General features: G+C 39.1%; 1 long non-coding RNA gene across 2 annotated transcripts; it reads left to right on the top strand.

The window, feature by feature from the left end:
• Positions 1–12,857: 12,857 nt before the first annotated feature.
• Positions 12,858–16,566, top strand: LOC147326242 (uncharacterized). Of its 2 annotated transcripts, XR_015130431.1 has the most exons (6): positions 12,858–12,894; positions 13,016–13,147; positions 13,596–13,631; positions 13,990–14,142; positions 14,515–14,600; positions 15,201–16,566. It is a non-coding gene; the product is annotated as an uncharacterized LOC147326242 (long non-coding RNA). The 2 variants fall into 2 exon arrangements; XR_015130430.1 differs by having other exon boundaries at positions 12,863–13,147.
• Positions 16,567–17,056: the final 490 nt, after the last annotated feature.

Raw genomic sequence — 17,056 nt, 5'->3', positions numbered from 1 at the left:
TATTCTTTAGTGTAATATAAGAACAATGCAAATATGTTAACAGCTTTTCAAGAAAGTTCATGACACCAAAATTAAAAATGTCTATTAGGTATTAAGTCGCTCTTCATTCTGGCCAACCTGGCTGACTTTTAGGGAATTCTGTGTCTTGCAGCAACACAGGTGTTACTCGGGTGGTCCGACTGGAATTGTTTATTTATTTCCCTTTTCTCATAAACAGCTCTGCAGAGTGAGAATCACTGATGCCTTAAACTCCAAAAATTAAAACCAGCAGTTCATGAAAGCATCAAATTGAAATCTAAAACTCGAAAGGGAGACTTTGAGGTAGCAGTAGAAACAACATGAATTTTCACATGACATCGAAAAGCATTATATTTGAAAAATGGTTATGGGTAAATGAGGAGGATTTTTTTTTTTTTAATGACAAAACTAGCAAAACTTTTTAAGGAAACTTTAAAGCCTTGGAACACCCTGCCTGTCCTTGTGGAGTCATGTTTACAACAACAATGATGATGCTGAAAAGGTTTTTTGTGTGTGGGTGTGCGCATGTACTGAACACACATCATTTTATGCAATGCTTCGGAAGAAAGCTGATTAAAGAGTGAATGAGGAAGCTGATTTCCGCTCCACAGCGGGCCAACAATGTGCGGGATTAATCAGGCCCGGCTCCTATCCATGCAGGTTAATTAGGGTTAAATGATAATTAGGACACCATTAAAAAGGCAAACAACCACCGAGGACCCTTAATCCGCACAATGCTGTGCTGTTGCAGTGAGGGTTTGTTTGTGGAGGCCTGTGTGTACGAATGAAAAGGTGTTTTTGTGCATTTTAGCGCTGATGTTTGTGTAGAAATTTATGAACAAGAATTCGGCCTGCGAATGATTTCACCTGTGAAAATGTACGTGTAATGCATTTGATTTTCTGTGTATCCCTTGCAGTATTTCTGGCTTTTGTGGAGCCATGAACAACGAGTTCAAGTGGAAAAGATAACGTCACAGTGTAATTCTGCTCAGTAGGTTTTTAAAATATGATATAAAGTATCTTGAAGTCAAAAGTGCATTTAAAATATTGCATGGGGCTCAAATTTAAATAAAAAAAATCGAATGATATTGTTCTTTACACATTATATGAAGTACTACAGCACTGAACTGCTCCTGAAATGCTCACCACTGAGAAAATAGAATTATGGATAATACCCAGAATGCTTAGCTCCACAACTGATGGGATGCAAATGTGTCTGGGATGACCTGGAACATCCTCTTTGTCCCTACTCAGATACAACAATTTGCTCCCATTTTGTGCTTGCAAATATGACACAAGATGCTGTGGTGAAAAAATTGGAATTGATTGGAGACTTGGCTAAAATGTCTCAGGTTATGACCCCTGAAGCTTAAAAGCATTTTTCTATATTAGTATTCTGCACCTCACACCTCCTACCTCACAGACGATGTAGACTGCAAATAGAATCAACCTGTGTTACTGTCTTTACAGGTTGCTTTTCTTCAAATTACTCTTTTACTATGATATTAATGATAGTATTTGCACCAGAAGAAGTGAACTAAGCTACTTCCCTAATCAAGACAGAGCTCATGTTTGCATATTTTGCGATCAGTTAAAATTGCCGCTCTGAATGTCCTTCTTGCGATTGCCTTCATTGTCCCCCTGTATGTATTTTTTCACATTCATTGCACTTAATGATTAATGTCACCATCGTGCAGCCCGTGGCAGATAGGGGTAGTATTGGCAGTTGTGGTGTGTTAGTCCCGTGTAGGGTCTCCCGATCTCTCGGGCTGGCAACGAACTCTTTCCCTCTGCAGCACTCAGATGTACACTAGGTAAATTTATCAGCGCAAAACACCCTCGGCATGGCTGAGTGAAAGCGGGAGCTTAGCACTGATAGGGTGGTTGTAAAGTAGCTGTGGGCATTTTATTTCAGCGTATTTTTTTATTTTATTTTATTCCTTTCTTGGAAGGTTATATCTGGCGGCCTCCTGTGATCTGACTGCAGCCGGACTGAGTAATTCCTGAGCTGCGATAAGGGCTTGGATAAGCATAATGACGTTTGGAAGTGTGAAGTTTTTGCTCCCTTTAAATGGAGATGGTGATTTTCTCCTCACACCTCTGTGCTTATTTAGAGCCTAGACTATGGCCAGGAATTTCAATAGAGGCTCTTATTCACAGACAGGTTTTTCCTGTGTGTGTGTCAGTGTGCGAGTGCATGCGTGCCTGTGTGTGACCTGCATGCGTTTCTGGTTTTACCACCCATAAGGTGCACATCCTTCCTGACAAGAGCTGAACAGGCATACCTGTTGTTCTTTGCTGTAGTTGAAGAGTCCTCTTATCTGATTCAGTACTGGAGTATGCATATCTACAGTGGGGCAAAAAAGTATTTAGTCAGCCACCGATTGTGCAAGTTCCCCCACTTAAAATGATGACAGAGGTCAGTAATTTGCACCAGAGGTACACTTCAACTGTGAGAGACAGAATGTGAAAACAAAATCCATGAATCCACATGGTAGGATTTGTAAAGAATTTATTCGTAAATCAGGGTGGAAAATAAGTATTTGGTCAATAACAAAAATGCAACTCAATACTTTGTAACATAACCTTTGTTGGCAATAACAGAGGTCAAACGTTTACTATAGGTCTTTACCAGGTTTGCACACACAGTAGCTGGTATTTTGGCCCATTCCTCCATGCAGATCTTCTCGAGAGCAGTGATGTTTTGGGGCTGTCGCCAAGCAACACGGACTTTCAACTCCCGACACAGATTTTCTATGGGGTTGAGGTCTGGAGACTGGCTAGGCCACTCCAGGACTTTCAAATGCTTCTTACGGAGCCACTCCTTTGTTGCCCGGGCGGTGTGTTTTGGATCATTGTCATGTTGGAAGACCCAGCCTCGTTTCATCTTCAAAGTTCTCACTGATGGAAGGAGGTTTTGGCTCACAATCTCACGATACATGGCCCCATTCATTCTGTCCTTAACACGGATCAGTCGTCCTGTCCCCTTGGCAGAAAAACAGCCCCATAGCATGATGTTTCCACCCCCATGCTTCACAGTAGGTATGGTGTTCTTGGGATGCAACTCAGTATTCTTCTTCCTCCAAACACGACGAGTTGAGTTTATACCAAAAAGTTCTACTTTGGTTTCATCTGACCACATGACATTCTCCCAATCCTCTGCTGTATCATCCATGTGCTCTCTGGCAAACTTCAGACGGGCCTGGACATGCACTGGCTTCAGCAGCGGAACACGTCTGGCACTGCGGGATTTGATTCCCTGCCGTTGTAGTGTGTTACTGATGGTGACCTTTGTTACTTTGGTCCCAGCTCTCTGCAGGTCATTCACCAGGTCCCCCCGTGTGGTTCTGGGATCTTTGCTCACTGTTCTCATGATCATTTTGACCCCACAGGATGAGATCTTGCGTGGAGCCCCAGATCGAGGGAGATTATCAGTGGTCTTGTATGTCTTCCATTTTCTGATGATTGCTCCCACAGTTGATTTTTTTCACACCAAGCTGCTTGCCTATTGTAGATTCACTCTTCCCAGTCTGGTGCAGGTCTACAATACTTTTCCTGGTGTCCTTCCAAAGCTCTTTGGTCTTGGCCATGGCGGAGTTTGGAGTCTGACTGTTTGAGGCTGTGGACAGGTGTCTTTTATACAGATGATGAGTTCAAACAGGTGCCATTCATACAGGTAATGAGTGGGGGACAGAAAAGCTTCTTACAGAAGACGTTACAGGTCTGTGAGAGCCAGAGATTTTCCTTGTTTGAGGTGATCAAATACTTATTTTCCACCCTAATTTACGAATAAATTCTTTACAAATCCTACCATGTGGATTCATGGATTTTTTTTTCACATTCTGTCTCTCACAGTTGAAGTGTACCTCTGGTGCAAATTACTGACCATTTTAAGTGGGGGAACTTGCACAATCGGTGGCTGACTAAATACTTTTTTGCCCCACTGTATATAAGTTTATGTGTGTCTGTGCATCTGCAAACACATATGTGGCTGAAGGAATCATAATAACAGAAATATTACACAACTCTTTTCGTGTATAAATGCTTTTTATTGCCAGCGTTAACACTTTACTGTAATATAACTTAAAAATTATACCTTTCCTGGTGTTCTTGGTTACCTCTCACAGCTGGTGATGGGATTTCTAATGTGTATGAAGGATGGATTTCTTCAAGATCGATGTAGCTTCTGAAAAATGAAGCCAATCTGGAAATACTTTAAACCTGTATAGTTTTTTTTTTTTTAAAGGCCACTGGGGTATGATCCCTCTGATAGCAAGACGCCTTGTCCTGTAGAGGTATATGGGAAAGGTTCAACCCTGACCTCCATAAATGCTTTTCTGGATGACTTTATGATCTTGGTTACTCATTTTGCACTATATTAACTAAAAAGCAAATCTGTTTTGTAAATCTTGATCCACACAGGATTTGCTCATTTGTGATTCATAAGTTGTTGGCCAATGATCATGCACTCTCTGAGTCAAATTCACCCCTTCGTTGTCGCATCTAGTTTTATAACAGGGTCTCACCAACCTATGTGGTTATTTCCATCATTTATAATGTCTATGGGTAAAAAATTAGGTAACTTGGGTTAAATATCTGCTGGTCCAATTCTATGAGTATAGAAAAGCCAACAGCACTTAGCTCACCTGTGAAAGTTTGGACCACAATCTGAACATGAAAAAAAAAAAAAAAAGACAAGTGCAGCTATTGGATTGTGCAATACAGCCTATTCATGGAATTGTGTTTTTACTGTCATGGAATGCACCGGAAAACACAGACCACACCCACTCTTTTGTTAAACTTTATGCAATTTCTAATTGTACCTCACCATTATAATTTTGTAATTGCCTGTGGGTGTATAATCATAGCTAATGATATGCTATACACTTTGTCTGTTTTTATGGGGAAACATTGCCATTGTAGCCTAAATAGTGTTATCTGCTGGGTCTTCAGTTCCTTAAATTCTGGGAGTGCATGAAGACTCACCTTTCCAGCCAACAGAACATTTGGCCTACTTTACTCATGGGTAAGACGAGGCCAAATTCCAATCTGGTCCCTAAATCCTCCCACACCATGACGAGAGTGACCCCAAGTAAAGTTTGCATCTGCACAAGAGTCACTTAACTTAGGGAGAGGCTAAAAATACAGTGGCAAACTCTGGAACACCTTTCACCTTTCTCTTCATGCTTATATCCTCTTCATCCCATAGTGAGACATATGACCACAAAAAGTGCCTTCCATTTAACCTCGTTCCTTGCCAGATGCTGAGCTTTCCCCCCAGGAGTAGTCCGTTTCCGGCACCTTTGTCACAACAATTCTCCTTCAGGTGGTATCGACTCTGAACAGCTTTTACATTCGTCTTGGTGTTCAGTTGAGTGGTATCCTCTGGAATTCTGTGGAATTCTGTCAGCTCTCACATGGCATCTCATTTGGCAATCCCAGCCCATGATCTAATCTTCTAAAGTGCACTGAAAAAATTAATCAGTAATGCTCCTGCATTTATTATTTATCAGAAGGGTTTCTGTTTGGAGCTTTGTTTAACCAATATATTGTATGAATTTTTTGTAAGCAGCCCTTGTAAAAAAAAAAATTGTAACTCATTGTTTGAAGTGTGTAGAGTGTTGTCCATGTCAGACTCAAATCAGTTGCAACATCTGTGTAACGTTTAAAGTGGACATGATACACTCCACTAAAGACTAATGTAAACTGTGGAGCCCTGCTCTTATGAACGCTCATAGATTTAAAACTGTCTGTAAGGCTGGATGTAAGAAACAAGTGTTTAAAGTTTAAGTTTATAGAACATGTTCAGTGCCCTTTTCTGCCAGAACAGAATGTGACATCATGTGTTTGGTTGGTTGATTTTGGCTAATACTTAGATTAGATTATGTTAGCTAACTAGTGACAAAACCATTAACTCACTGGAACAGTTTTGGGGATCCGTTTTGTACTGCACCTGGCTGCAGCAATGATTTTTCTGTGAGAAACAAAGGTTGTACTATCTGTTTATCCTTTCACTGTCTTTCTCTTAAGCAGATTGTTGTTTGGCTAACTGCCTTTATATATGTAAGGGTTCATGTCTACTTTAAAGGTAATTGTTTATATTCTAACTTTTCTGCCATTGACGCATAATCAAGTAAGGGATTAGCATTACTTATGAAGAAAAGCGACTTTTGCAATGCAAAAAAGCAAAACAAAAGATCCATTTATAAATTTAGGTTTTGATAGGTTTATTGGGGATTTTCCACAGTGTGTGGAGCCTGTTCTACACCTGTCTCTTAATGCAGTGATAGTGCATCATTGTTATAGTGTTATAGTGTGTTAATATGGACCTTTTTCACTCTGTGAGCTGCAACAACATTGTTTGTTTCCCTCCAAGTGACAGCTTTAGCAAAACACTAACCATTAGATTTTCACAGGAGTAGCAGTGGTGTCATTCTCTTCTTCAGTTAGCCTTACGACTAGGGTTGTGGAGGTGTGCTTAGCTTGCTTCTGTGAAATATGAAGTGGAACTCAGAGCACCATAACAGCTTCAACACTTATCAGCCTGACACAGAGTCATGTGAAATCTTCAATAACGTGCTCTTTGAAATTCTGCTAGCTGACCTGACTGATACAACTGAACTGAGTATTCAAGTAGTAAGCAGCTGTATGCCGACTCTTTATTACTATTATTAATGTTTTGCTTGTTTAGTCAGAACAATAGGAACAGGGAAATATTTGCCAGTAATGACTCGCTTATTAGAGAAAGCAACAAGCTAACCTTTAAATATAAGAGTTACATTATTTGTGAAACAAAGACAGTAATCTGATTAGTTCACAACAAGTTAGAGTTACACTGCTAGTACTGTCTTTGGTGAGTGTGTTTAGTAAGTCTGCACTGATGCAGACTTGACTTTGAATGGTTTTATAACCCACTCCCACTTAAGGGTCACTGATTTGAAGCTGCACTTAACCCTTGACGTTAAGCTGCAATCAGAGTGGGAGTGTATATGAAGAGGATGCTGGGGTTATATTGGAACTGGGCCTTAAAGTTCACAGTGTGCCTCAGCCAAGAAATTAAAAACAAAACAAAAACAGAGAAAGTTGCTCATTCCTTGTTTGAGGGCATTCCAAACTAGCTGCAAGGCAGGCATTATGCAAATATTTCACACAGTGACATAAGTAATGGAAGAAAAGCCTAGACTACACACAATGTGTTTAAGTCAGTTCAGCTGCAGTGTTTTCTGTAAGAGAGTATAACTTGCTTTAGAATGGACTTTGTTACTTTATAGACCTTTCAAACATACACACAAGCTATATAAGAAGTTGAAGGAAAGGAGAAAACTGAACTACAAACTAAACCAAACCAGTTATTCCATCAGAAGAATGTGAATATACAAAAGAATGAACTTTCTCATCATTTGGGTATTCATTTTAATTAATTACTGAAAACTGTGGCACAGCAGAGATCAAAGACAAATGCGGGGCTTCCTTTTTTTGGCACCTTTGCATTTTGCCTATGGAAACCCAATAAATGGCATTTTCTACTTCAAAGTCTTTGGGTGGATGCTGTGTTAGTCTGACGAGTCCTAATGGTTCTCTCAAGAACCAGGAAACGGGCAGGGAAAATCATCACAGACCCCTCACACCCTGCACACAGACTTTTTGATCTGCTGCCCTCTGGCAGACGGTACAGAAGCCTGCAGACCAGGACCACCCGAAACAGGAACAGTTTCTTTCCCCTCGCCATCTCCCTTCTTAACAGTTGACCTGTCACACTGCTCCCACTGCCAGACTGCAACTGCACCTTATGTACATTTTGTAGTATTCATTCCACCTCATTCATTTCTGTATTTTATGTATATAAGTTTAGATTCGTTATTTATAGTTGGTTTACATAGCTTTGTGTATGTATGTGTAATGTGTATATATAGACACTTGTGTGTGTGAGATTTACATTGCTGTGCTTGAGAGCCACCATCTACCGGAACCAAATTCCCTGTATGTGTCTGCACATATACTTGGCCAATAAACACGATTCTGATTCTGATTCTGATTCTGATACAGCTGCAGCAGCAGTTAGCCATAAAAGCATCAACATGACTCATAAAAGTTTTTTTTTCTAATATGTAAGTCTATTACAGTCATTCGTACAAACATGCTATTTACCTAAGTGCAGTGGATCACATTCTGACTGTCATGTTGTGCAGCAATATGGCAATCCTAGACCATAAAAAGTAAATAATATTTGATTACTTCAAGCAGTTATGAGCAAAACAATAGAAGAAGAAGGTAATTGTAGAATACTGATGACTGACATGTGACCTGATAGGAAATACATTCGAGTGGCAACCAGGAACATCCAGTGACCAGCTGTTCAGCTTCAAAGCAACGTGTAACAAAGGAATCACTACCATTGTGTATACATCTTAAGAATCACCAGTTAACCTAACCCCATCCATGTCTTTTGGAGGAAGCCAGAGTTTACAGAGAGATCGTGCAAATTCCACACAGAAAGATCCCTGGCTTAGAGTCAAACCCCGGACCTTCTTACTGTGATGTGACCGTGCTAACCACCATGGCGCACCACAATCCATTATTTCCTTAAAAAAAACATAAAACAAACAAAAAAAAATTAGAGAAAGAAACACCCCTTCAATTTAAAGTAGTTTTCTGCCTTGTGCCTTTTTGCAGAGCATTGTGCCTCTCTGGAAAAGTTGCACCAGAGAAATCACTTGACTTTGATAAAATATGTGGGGCAGTGAAAGAGGAAAAGCAGGGGAGAGGAAACAGAAGCAATTTTATGGTTTAAGTGGGGGGAGGAGAGCTGGAGAACAGCTGAGTGATGTGCACGACTGTGGATGTTTTGCCCCATGTGCACTGATTGAGGTTGAGGTCAAAACACACAGGAATGATTACCAACACGGAAAATAAATCAAACGCCCCTTTCACAGCAACAACTGAGAGTTGCTGGCATTTTGCTCTGTTATTATAATTGCCAGGTCTACTTTAGGTGCACGATCATGCTAAATGACGTTAGGCCTTTAGTGACTCGGAAGCCCCTGGTCAGAGGTAATGAGTCCTTGCTTGGAATGATACTGAGCTTCAAACCATGAATCTGCAACAGGGTGGTGGGGGATACACTAGTGCCAGATATCACTACATGTCTATAAATGAATCCTTTATTGCATCTGCATCTTACAAAATCCGACCCATTTCTGCTCATTTTTGTGTAGCCCAGTTATCCTATGCTTGTTAGATTGTTTATTTCAGGATGTGGAGAGGCTTTGGATTTATATTTCATTCATAATAACTACATGAATATTAGATTTGCTGTTTTAGAATATATACCATTAAAGATCATATTAAAGATGTGATCTTTTAGATGGTCTTAGTTTGAACCTTTGGGCAGCTGTCATTCATCCCTGTCAACTATTTGTGTTACATGACTTGGGAAATTAATTGGAGTTGGGGAGGGTTCAAAAGGTTGCTAGAAAACATTGTAGCAGCTGACCCTTAGTGGACCTTAATCCTCAGCCTTCTCAGTGAAGGACATGGGGCATTCTCTTCCATCACACATGAAAGTCAGCTTTTCATTTCGTTGTAATAAGTAAGTAAGTAAGTGTGAGTTTCTGATCCAAATCTCAAAGTTTCTGCTGTTCTTGGCAGCGGGTTATTTTTCTTTTTACCGCCTGTAATCTCCGGAAGGACGTTTTGTTTTTGGTAGCACTTCAATGCATGTGTGTCATTCTGTCTGTAAAGGAGATAGCTGGAAAAGTTTTGAATTAATTCCGATAAAACTTTGCAGGGGTGTAAGGTGTCGTTACTTAACAATCCATTAAAATTTGGCTTACATCCACCAATGTCTTTATGGTCTTCAGTGATTTGATGGGAGAAAACTGACAAAAAGCCTTATAAACTACAATTGTTACAAGTGTGCTGTCAGCATATAGAAAGTACAGTGTACACATTTGACCCCTGACTTCTCATCAAGGTCAATAGATTGATCTGAAGGTCAAAGTGATAATAATGCATGGAGAGTTATTTAAAACTATGTTTCTCACTTCCATTATTTGTACTGACAACATATAAGCATATAGGGAGTGACATATCATGTTAGTTTGGACCTCTGACCTTTTTTTCAAAGTCATATAAGGTCAAATGTTCATAAAATGTCTATTATTATTAACATTTAGGGAATGATACTGGCATATGGGGATTCAAACTAGCACATTATAGTTTCCATCCAAATATCATGTCACACCTGATCTCTGATTTCACTTTTATATTTCACATCTGCCTTTCTTTCCAGTTGACCCCAAAATGTATGATGTATTGCCTAGAGAAAGGGAATGAGCTGCCTAGTTAGTTAGAAATACAATGCAGTTTAAGATATAATAAGCTCAAGTTATTTCTGTCCAGTTATTTACAAATCAATACCTATTATCCATTACCTTTGTATATAATTTTTATATACAAAATACAATATTATTCCCTTTAAAGTAAATACTGCCCAGAGAGTTAGCTGCTTTGGGGTAGGTTTGCATTCTCTGAGTGCTTCCTCTTTTCTGATATAGATTCTTTTTTTTCCTGGAAATTTTGTTGTCGTATGAACCATTTGGCATGGCTCTTTAGAACAAAGCATTGCAGCATTTTCTGCCTTTTCACTAAATTGGACCATAGGTCAAACTGGCTGCATTTGCTGTCTGAATTGGTTTGCTTTGATTCACCTCATTCAGAGCATCCACTCAGAGTGCATTGAATGCCCTGAAGTATTGATTGAATTAGACAAAGAACTCTCATGAGGAGAAAAAAGATAGAGTGCAATCATATTCCCATTAGTGGCAGACTGAATGGGAGAAGCGTGTGCTGGCCTTTTCTTCTAGCCTTCCTTGTTCAGCATTAATTACTGTTCATTTCACACATTCTGTTCTTTCTTCCCCACTTTCCTGCAGCCCCCCACCCCACTCATCAGGTTGGTTTCGCTGAGCTACTTACTGAATGATACTGAATGAGGTGTAAATGGTCAGAATTATTTAATATTGGGCTTCTTGAACCCTTCACTTCAATTTGAAGCAGATTTTAAATTCAAAAGGTTGAGATTAATTTGATGGCTGATGTGCACATAAATCAAGCCATGCAGAATAAGAGTGGCTTCAGAAGGCTACTGTAGAGAACTATGATGAGAATTGTGTTCCATGAGTGCTTACGTAAGGCAAGGGAGAATTGCATCCTTTTATTCTGCCAGTGGCACTTTAAGCTTTTGCCTCAGAGCAAACGTCTTTTTGCGTTTTCATCACTGTCACAAATGCTGCAGATTTCACTTAAGCTTAAGTCTTCCCATTTGACTCATATTCCAAATGTTGTAACAGAAGTCTTTGGTTCTCCAGCGTAACCTTGATCGAGCACTGATGTGCTTGAGATTTATTTAGCTTAGAGTGTTGAGGTGGAAACCTGCCTGGCAAGGACTAAAGCAGACTATAAGAAAATTGCTCATTCCTTGTCTTTAAGGCATTTAAAAAGGAGTCTGTCCACAAATGTGTGGCTTCTATTAAAGAAGAACTTGTGTTGTGTTGCGCACAGCTTGACTCTGAGTAACTCTGGCACTGGGGGGGCGGAGGATAGGTTAGATAACCAGGGAATTTTCATTATGCCAAGTTTGATCCATAAAGGGTTTACATACACTGGTATGTTCTGCCAGCAGGAAATAATGATATGCACGCATATTTAGTCTGAATTGTCAGTGCTTTCATGTCCTTGGCTTTTATATATTGCAAAACTAACTGCCAGCTGGCAGCTAGCAAGTACATATATAGAACCTTAAATAGAAATGTTTAGCTTCCTTTAACAATCAGCACGGTGAAGGAGACCTGATTGTCCCTCTGTACCATTTATTGCAGCTGTACTTACTGTTATTTTAAAGCAAATAAGTGTAATGCAGTTTTGCTAAATTACCACAAAATAAAACTCCACCACTAGGTGGCGATATTTTATTAGAAAGTTTGAGATTAGGCCGCTGCAGTGGAAGGCATTGTTAAATTTCAACAAGGTTCTGGGTTCAGATTTATTTCTGTAAAATTTCTCCCACAGTGGCATCCTTATTATCTAAATGTAACCATATTTAATATTCGCTTACAGAGATGAGTTGGAGAGCAACTTGGGGTTAGTATCCTGCCCCAGGATAATTGACTTGAAGACTGGAGCAGACAGGGATTGAACCACCAACCTTCTAATGAGTAGGTGCCCTGCCACCCCTATGTCTGTGAGGTTCTGTGTCTTGGTGCACCCATCCCGCATCAGAGTATAGCAGGTGGCACTAGCCAATGTCACTCTAAATTGGACAAACAGATACAGATCCTACTGTAAGTGGCTCCAGTGAGATTATTGTTTTCACACAATCATGAACTACTCAGATGCTGTTTTAACAAACAGCTTTAAAACCATATATCAAGATCAGTTAGAAAGTAAGACAAACCACACACTGTATACACAGCACAGACAAAACTAGCTCTCTATAGACATTACTCAAAGGATATAAACTTAAGTCATCTAAACAGAGGCCAAATCATTTCAAACAAAGTACATAAATGGCAGCCTGGTCTCAGACAAAGGAACTGAACTAAACATACCCAGGCACCAGGGCTGGACTGGGACAAAAAATCGGCTCAGGCATTTTGACTAGAGACCGGCCCACCAGGTATTAAAGCCAAAAAGCCTTTGAATGAAAACAAATGCTGCTGTGACAGTGATGCACGCTGTCTTGTTGGTATATGTATGATTTCTATACATTTTACGTCAGATAAAAACTTTGGTTGTAAGATTCAGATAATTATTTAATAAAAGCAAGACATTTTAAATTACACTGAAAAAAAGGGACTGGCCATCTCTTGGATTTATGTAAGCATCTTGCATGTATTTAACACAATTGCCTCATGTTTTAAAGTTAAATGTAACTATATAGTGTAAAAACTACATGATATGCAGAAAGGGTGTATTAAATTGTTCATATCATGTTCAGGTGAAGTAAGTCAATAAGATAGCAACGTTAAATCTCGTGAAACCACGCGTGATTTCATCTCGCGGGCTTTGGATCGTGGTTTAAAAAAGGCATCCATCTCAGTCAAGTCGAGCAGCCAACTCTACGTTTTTGGTATGTCTTGATTTTTTGAATTAATATTTACCATATTTCAGCCAAATGTAGTTAAACGTCTAGAGTGTCGCCATGTAACATGCTAAAAAAGAGCCGTTAGCTTATTTGCTGTTTTATCTGTTGTCAAAGAATTGGCGCTTTTTCATTTGAATTTGTCTTTGGCACAAGAGCCGTAATATCACATTAAACCTAATTATGAGGCACTCATAACATAATTTGGTTTTCTGTGTGAATAGATTTGCCAACTGACTCTTCAGTTACATTGTGTATTTACTGCACCGTGGTGTTAGTGAGATTTTGGACATTGAACAGCTTTAGCTAATATCATCAGCGGCATTATGCTAGCTTACATCCCTACCCCTCCTGCCCTCACCTGCTGTCCTTTTGTTTTTGTTTTTGTTTTTTTTGCTGCACATTGAGAGACGACCTCTATTCTGCATTTCACCAGGAGTCAGCTGATGGATTGTGGGTTCAAGGTGTTATGGTAAGAAAGTATATTCTATTTTCGTTTCTGTAACTTAATTGTAATGGGTTTTTTATAATTATTAGGTGCATGCATACTCACCCTATTAATACAACTGAGAAATCCAAAATCTGCCATAGGTTTAACTTATACCTGTATGTATTGCCAGAAAGGTGATTACTGGACTCGCATTAATGCACACTTGAACTGAAATGAGGTTGTAACTTGTGGGTTGTTGGGTTGCAAATCAGAAACAAACATCTTTGGATTTTTTTTAATCCCATAAGATCTGGAAACACAGTTTTTATTCAACAAAACATTACTGATTAACCAAGCACAGTGCCTGCTGTTATTTCAAAATAATTTTATGTCATTTCAGATAAAATGCAGCATTCCAGTGCATCCCAACCATGCCTTTACAGTCAAGGTTTCTGACGGAGCTGAGTTTCTCTCTGACAGTCTGCTGAAAGTGTTTGCAAAGTGATCGGGGGAACAGGGCACAAAGCTAAAGGATGTAGCTGCCATTATGACAGTAAGAACTTTAAAATTCTTTAACTACAAAGTGTATATGTATTGCATTAGGTCAGTAAAAGATTTTTATGCTACATCCATTGAAACAGTCAACTATTACCTGTGAGTAATGATTCCACTAAAAGGATGCCATAATTTTCGTCATGCATTTACTGGCCCACTGAGAAAATTTTATCTTTTTTTTTAAAATAAATGTTCTGGAAACTATATATCCATAAAGTTGATGTCAAACAGGAACTTTTGCTATTGCTTTGTAGATGCTGGTGTTGCATGTTGACTGGTTTAAAAAGTCAAGAGTTTTTGTCTGGGATCATTTTCTTCTGTGCTACTGAAAAGTTCACAAATCTCTGTTTTCTTTGTTATAATACTTTAGGATGACATTAATGCTTGAAGTCCCTCATCAAAGTGCTCCGCATCTGTGTGAAAGACAATTGCAACATCTTGGTGCAGGAGTTCATGGTGAGTGTTTTATGAGTAGATTGTGGATTTGCAACATTTAAAAATGCATTTAGTTATCCACTTGATCCTCATTGGACTGGTTAGGACCAGTAGTCCTCTTTAATAATTTGAAGTTCACATGAGGCCTGGTAGTGAACTCGGCCGCCGGCCCTTGAGGCCCCACCCCCACCCCTGTATTAGGGGTCACATCAGTGTGAAAAAAACTTTAAATTTGTCATTCTAATGAACAAAGGAAAATCCCACCAGTATTTACATTAGCTTTTGTTTGAAAAAAAAAAAAGACCAACTGACCAACAGCTAACCAAATTGTGGGGCTGAAAGTCTAAATTCTAACATCTTCTGAGTGACATAACCTGGATTTCTGATGGGCCGGTGTCTTTCTAACAAAAACTAATGTAAAGCATTTGAAATTATTATGTTTTTCACCCTCTCTTAGAAACTCTGTTAGACCATGAATGGCAGCATGGCAGGCCACTCTTTGGCTATAGCTATTTACTATGTTGCTTGCATTGGTTTAAATTACTCTAACATTAGAACTGGTAGATTCAAAAGAGATGAGTTTAAAAAGGAATCTTAAAGAAATGTTTTGTGTTTAACCAGGACTTGACTGAGGCCACTGCACAGATTGAGAAAACCACAATGAACATCTGTCTCCAGAGATGCGCCAGGCAATGACTTTTCTGATGTTGTTCTTCAAGATCTGGATAACGTGACCTTTGCAGTAGCCATGCTGTTTGGACCTTTTTTATTCCTTCAACATGAGTTACCCATCACAACTCTGCTACACTTTTGAGGTGATTCAAAGGGTGGTAATGGAGTTGGATGCAACTCAGCTCTCAAGAAAAGCTCACAACTAAGACAAAACTGCTCCTGCAACGAAGCTCACTGTTATGCATGTGAGGTGACCAGCTCTAGGTGAGAGGACATTTAAATCTCACACTTGTTCTGCTGCATTTTTGAAGCTCAATTCCAGGAACGGATCGCAGGGTTCATTTTTATATACTCTGCAACTGCCATGAGGACGAGCCGTTTTTTGTTGTTGTTTGTTTTTCCTTTTGCTCTGTACAAGTTCTGTTTGTCTGTTTGGCAGCATTTTTAAATTTCTCTTTGTATTTTTTCTTTCTTTTACTAGTGAAGAGATGTAGCGTGAACAGTTATACAGTCTAAATATCCCATATGGGTCGTGTGAAATGGTGTTTTCAGTTTCATTCAGTTGAAGTAAAGAACGTTGAATATCTCTAAGTGTGCTGTTTTGAACCAAGATGTCACAGTATGATCAGTGCTGTAATTTTTGACAGTCACTGTATCAATGTTATTTTTGCGTCTCTTGAATAAAGGTTTTGACCTGCAAGTGCTAATTTCTTTAGTTATTGGGGTAAAATGGGTAGTGTTAATAGGAAGGTGTTTGCCAATTCAGTAACCTAATTTAATGTTAATGGAAACTAACATTACCTCAAATTGTTTAGTTATAATTGTTGTTTAACTGAATCTTGATGTCAGAGGCCTTAAATAGAATGTTTTGTATTGTTCTTTCCCAACATTTTTCAAAAGAAACAGTCTAATTTCTTTGCTGCGATTGATTCCAGAGAACACGGAAGAACTGACATTATTTAACTGTTGATTTATATAGATTCAGTAGAGGAGTAATGTCAGTTTAATTCTTTACCTACTGCAGTGAAATTAGACATGTTGTTTTGAAAGGTTACTGGTGGATGCCAGCAACCATCTTGGAAGAGAACAATACAATCTGTTATAAGGCCTCCATTTGAAAATTGTGTATTTGATACTAGAATATAATAGCAAAATGTAATTTGAAGATAACATGTAGTATTTAAGTGACCAAGTAGTATTGGGTAAAAGTTATTGAATGGTGTTGGGATAAAGTGAGAAAATTGTGAAGGATTAAAATATTTCAAGAGCTCAAATTACTTCATCAAAACATGTTTAAGTCACATTTTATCAACACAAATTGCACAGATTTATTGAACATGAATAAACTGTGTTAATTTAACTCAATTGTTTAAGTTGCTGCCAAAGCAAAACATCTGTGTGCAACAAATGTCCACCATTGAATTAAGTAAATCCAACAACATATTTTTTCAGTGTAGAATAAGAAAGAAAAGTATTTCTTTGTGCCCCCCTCTCCCTGTTAATGCCCTACCTGGCCCCCTGGCAAGACTTTGCTAGACCCGCCCCTGCACAGTTACCAGCTGTCAGCTACCTAAAAAAGGATCCTGGTGTTATTTGTCTCTCAGAAACAGTTCATAACTTCCCTTCAACTCATTCATGTCACCTAAAAGGTAAACCTGTTTCTCCATCACCTGTTCAGCTCTGATGATTCAGTAAGGACATCTCCTGGTTTCATCTTCATGTTTCCCTCTCACCACATATCCAAACCAATATCAGGACCAGCAGCTTTTACAGCTGTGGCTCCAGCAAACATCAGCTGATACTAG

The sequence above is a fragment of the Aulonocara sp. 'chitande type north' Nkhata Bay genome, linkage group LG7, assembly GCF_057382095.1.
Source record: "Aulonocara sp. 'chitande type north' Nkhata Bay isolate Kocher_YH1m ecotype deep benthic linkage group LG7, A_spYH_male_GT1.1, whole genome shotgun sequence".
Taxonomy (NCBI): domain Eukaryota; kingdom Metazoa; phylum Chordata; class Actinopteri; order Cichliformes; family Cichlidae; genus Aulonocara; species Aulonocara sp. 'chitande type north' Nkhata Bay.
This window is presented reverse-complemented; position numbering and strand designations above follow the sequence as displayed.